Genomic DNA, 5,280 nt, shown 5'->3' on the forward strand with positions numbered 1-5,280 from the left:
CACAGAAAAGAACGACAAACGACGAAAGACGAACGACGCGACAACGAGAAACGAGAATTATGATTTCCTCGATCGATGAACAAATCGTTGACTTCCATCTTCCTAGCGGAATCGACTATTCGATGAATCGAGTTAGGGATGGGCATTGAGCATTCGAATCTTAGTATCGAAACGATTCGATATTTTGCGAGACTGTCAAAATTTGGTAGGTTTCGATAACCTAAAACTCCGGAAAGCCTTGGAATTCTTGGAAGACTTGGAAGTTGTTCGTGTAAATGTATTTTCGATATCTTTTTAGATTCTCTTTAATATCGTGTATCGGGTCATCGCGTGTATCGACGATACTGTTTCAATTAAAGCATTCAATATGTTTGTAAAATATTGACTACACACCAAGCTACACACCAAGCTTCCGAGAAATATTATCAAAACAAACAAGACCTCCGAGATTTACAGGACTTATAAGAGTTACAAGATTTTCAGGTTTCCAAGACTTTCGGGAGTTTTAGGATATCGAATTCTACTCGAAGTGATTCGGAGTACTTGACAACCCATTAATAGATCGAGTCGTAAGTCGAGCGAACGATCGTACACGTTATTCCGTTATTAGGGACGATCACCTAGTAATTACACGCTTTGTATTCCTCCCGTTTCTTCGTTACGTTAACACAACGCAGCTGGCTCGCTTTAACGCTTCGTTAACGCTGAACGCTTCGTTACAGGGAACCGTATTCCACGAAAGTAAGGACGGACTGGTCGTGCGCGTTAATTATCGGGAAACATGAAACGCGACGACAGCATTGGCGAATTATAAGTCAATTAAATCACCGTACAAGTGACGAATGTTTAAACCTTTAACGTGATCGCAGGTTGAGTAGATCGTCGAACCAGTTCTTAGTAAAAGGAATATCTGTATAGATTTTCTGCTTGGCGGATTTTATTCTAACTCTTTCTTAAATCTGAGAACTAAAGAACCCACATTTTTCATCAGAAGTTTTTAACAAGGTATTACTGAATAAACTTATAAAACTTCAAGTAAGTACCTACAAGGTCAGGGAATTTATTTGCATACTATTTTATTTATAATAACATTTAAGTACTAATTAATAAAGCCCAAGTATATTACATTTCGTATCACTTAGAGGTACTTTTATGTGATTACACAAATGTAACACTGTGAAAATAAGATGCAGAATCTGATAAATGGACAATTATATAAAAAATAAGGAAATATTTTATATAGCCATTGTACATGATATAATGAGGCAAATAAGGAGGAATTCGTCTAGTTTCGAATCTAATTCGATTCTAAACGAATCAGAAATAATCAGCCAGGTAGGTATATCAAAGGTAACATCGAGAGAGAATCTCTTCGACGAGATTGTCGATCCGAAACCGCGTAACTGTTTTCTTATGCATATGGAATGAATGCACGTATGTGCTCGTCTAGCGTGATACGGAGTAGTGAACGTAAAACCGAGCGTATAAACTGAATATTTAAAAGATTCTACATTAAGCCGAAAAGTCAGAGACACGGAACGATTGTCTACACGAGTTCGTCGCGATTCAGTTCCTGTCTATGTGTATCGTTTACGATGGAACTGCTGGATCGATAATGTTGTCAGAAATGAAAAATCGTCGTCCATAATGCCGTATCGCCGTATTCACCTCAAGGCCAGCCTCTTTAAGACCTTTTAATTCATTCCGGACGGATATCGTGAGATCAGTCTGGACTGAATAAATTCATAGTATTCTGAAGATAAAGTACATTTGTAACACGGACGCACGGAAAATAATTAGAAAAGCTATACAATCGTTGTCTTTAAAAATTATTCAAGCCAGGGAAAACAGTTTGGATATTATGAAAAGAAATTGAGATAAAAGTTAAACAAAGTTACGTAATTAGAAACAAAATAAAATAAAGAAAGTGTGAAGAGGATGCATTATGTTGGATGACTTGAAAATATTGGAAAATTCTGCTTCGTATTACTTTATAATACTTCGACTGTGTCGAAACGAAGATCTTCCTTCGAGATATTATAATGACGTTAAAACGTTATAAATGAAGAACATATATTAATTTCAGCCAGGTCTAAAAACAAGACAGGTTCTTGAGGAAGTTCGCTATGCAATAATAAACCACGATTATAAGAATAGTATCTGATTTCTGATAAAAGCGAAAGAAAACAAAGGTAAAATAGAATATATATTTGAATTGACTAAATTAACGTAAACCTTGATTTACAAGATTCTCGGTCTTGATTATAACGTAAGTAGCGTGCTGGTAAATCAAAATTGATTGTCTTATCTGTAAAAAGCATCAGCACCAAGAAAACATATTCCAAGAAAACACGTATCTATGTAATTTATTGCGTATATATTAATACTAACAAACAAATCCACGTCAGGATAAACTGCACTCCCGATCTGACAAATCTAAACAATTTCTTTATCCAACAACTATTCGCACAATTTTTCAAGTTCCTTTTCTACCAATTCCTCTGAGAATAAAATTCTCCATTCAATGGAGTAACAATAGACATGGCCGAACCAAAGCCAGGTTCGTCTAATAATAGAACATCTTTAATCCCTTTTCGATGACTGTAAACTGCAGTGAAAGGGAATCTACGCGGCTCTGTCGTTTGTAATATCCGCGCGTAGCATCGCGAGTCCCGTCGAGTAATTAAAAAAGCCACGCGCTAAGCGGGTCATCGCGTATGGACGAAACGCAACAATAAACGGAAGAAGAACGACATTCAAAGAACCGTAAAGTGAACCAAGAAAAACAGCACGCTCCGCCGGCCTTCGTTCACCTGCTTGTACGCGGCCACGAAACACGCGGTATAAGTGCATTGTGCTCGTTAATGCGTTAGGAAGCGGGTAATGCCTGTCTATGGATATAAATATTTATATAGCACAGGCGGACCGTGATAAAAATGAAGCGACAGTAGGCCCGCTACCAGCGCAGATCCCGCGAAAATGAGCATCCTGGAAAAAACGATTACTCACGTCGGCCGCGCGGAGAAAATTCTTATCGATGAAAATTAACATACCGCGAGCCAGTGATTTATTACACGAGAAATGACAAGTCAATTCCGTTTCTTCTTCATTCTCTCCAAGTACCGACGATAATGCCTCAAGACGAAATTATCAACGCGTGGATGAAACTCGCCTATGTATCGCCTATGAGTCTTCGTGAAAATGACGATTGTTCGGTGTACAGGAATTAGAATCTTGCGTAATGCGGAGGAACTGTCTTGAAGAAATGAAATGGAATGTTCACGTTGAAGATACGTCGTGGAATGATACGTCGGAAGAAAATACAACAGATTATTAAAAACACCATCGACATCCAAAGATTACAAATATGTCATCTAGTCGTGGTTTAAAATCTTAAGAGGTATTTATCGTTACTAAGGAATCTGGTTTTTCCTATTGGATGGAAATATAATTTCATTTTGTTGATACCGGCGGTAAGAGGAAATTGCTCAGTATGATTCGTATAATTGATCATGCAGATGAGAGTAATTAAAGGATATTATTGATGACTCACTGAAAGCCTGTAAATTCTACGTCATTAATTTCAACTATTCATTACTAGCTAATTATGTCTCCTATTTACGAGTTTAGAATCCAGAAAGTCACTTTGTTCGACCAATTATTTTCCACAAATACGCGAATCTAATTTATTAACTTAGAATATTCTCAAGTTGAACACAACATAAGTAAAACTGTTTCATGGACACAATATATACAAACACATCATTTCCTAACTAACTCCTCGAATATTATAAGAAGACTGCAAGTATTTATGCAAATTGATATTTCTATAAACACAAATAAAGAAATGGAGCCGATATACAGACTTGTCCCACCTACTAAATATTATGACTTCTAGCTTTCTTTGGATATGTTACATACTTTTTCATATCACGTGGATTTTCTATATTTTTGTGACTCTAAATTTTCCATAAATGCGTAGAAATTCACGGTCTCGTCGTAAAGGATCAAACTACCAGAAACATGGAAACGCTTAAGTGCGTCCTCTAGCAGAGTTTCAAACCGATTCAAAATAAAACGATTCTTTAATCAATAGAGAGATTCAATCCATATATCTGAATCCCTCCATAAAGCTCATTCTTCGAACAAAAGCCTGAACTTTCAATACCGAACGCAGTTTCATTCACTCGATTCAAAGCAAATGCTCGACTGCCGGCGTGGTAACATTTACATTCAACATTATCGCCTCTATTTCTCGAGCAGCATTGATGTCTCCCCGTTTCTCTCTGTCCAACCAACGGGTATCTCTCACAAACAATTTCAAGAGTGGCTGGTTGGCCGGCCGGGTGACTCGCCGGCGTTTCCACTTCTGCGTAATCGGGGTGATGTCGAGGGGATTTAGGAAAGCCACGGTAGCCGGCGTGTACGCGGCGCAACCGGCAAGGACAAGAGAGCCGATCCGGCCGGTGATGCACGGGCTAAGCATCTCTGGAGGTGTGCGTAAGCGTACACTGGCGTGTGTGCGCGGGTGTGCGATCGGTCGGTGCGGCGCGAGGCGGACAGAGAAACGCGAACAAGGACGGCGGAGGAGACGGCGGAGGTGGAGAAGGAAGAGGTGGAGAAAGAGGAGACGGCAAAGGATATAAGGTGCGCGAGGAAAGGTTGAAAATCTCTACGATAGAACTGCTGGATCCATTGGTAAAACTGCAAAGAGCAAGGAAGGATGAAAAAAGAAAGAAAAAGAGGAGAAAGAGAAAGAAAGAGGGGAACACGGTGAGCATGAAATAGGGTATAGAAGGTGAAGCGGATTAAAAGGATGGGAGGGATGCGAGAGGCCGAGGGAAAAACGCGTGGAAAAAAGATGGAAGCTCGTTTCGTTTCGTTAGAGAAAGAAAGATTGGTGATGGGGGAGCGGGAGAGGCAGCGAGAGAGAGTAGCGAGAGGAGCGTCAAGCCGGCGAGAGAGGGATATGGTACAGCGAGTGGCGTGCATTCTCGCGCACACGCTGCCTCCCCTCTTAAGCGTGAACGTTCGCGTGCACGTGCAACATGGTATCGTGCACGTGTGCGTGTACAAAGTAGGTCCACGAGAGCCGGAGAGACGGCGAATGAATATCGCCGTCCCCTCGGCGGCCGGTGCGACCAATCCGCGCGTAGCGCGAGCTGCGTGAAGGCGGAACGCGGCCTCTTCGCGTATATCTGCGTATTTATTATTCAGTTTGCAAATACGTGGCAAAAATGATCTCTCTCCGCGCGCCGGCTGGATCCGACCGGCTCCACC

General features: G+C 40.7%; 1 long non-coding RNA gene and 1 pseudogene across 1 annotated transcript; one reads left to right on the forward strand and one right to left on the reverse strand.

Annotated features, from left to right (window-relative positions):
* The first annotated feature begins 250 nt into the window (after positions 1–250).
* Positions 251–1,217, forward strand: LOC117151243. Its single transcript, XR_004461011.1, has 3 exons — positions 251–623; positions 723–1,035; positions 1,143–1,217. It is a non-coding gene; the product is annotated as an uncharacterized LOC117151243 (long non-coding RNA).
* Positions 1,218–4,192: 2,975 nt separating this feature from the next.
* The window catches only part of LOC105680271, a 1,435-nt pseudogene continuing 347 nt past the window's right edge, over positions 4,193–5,280 (reverse strand).

This window comes from Bombus impatiens, unplaced genomic scaffold (assembly GCF_000188095.3).
Source record: "Bombus impatiens unplaced genomic scaffold, BIMP_2.2 scf_0127, whole genome shotgun sequence".
Classification (NCBI taxonomy): domain Eukaryota; kingdom Metazoa; phylum Arthropoda; class Insecta; order Hymenoptera; family Apidae; genus Bombus; species Bombus impatiens.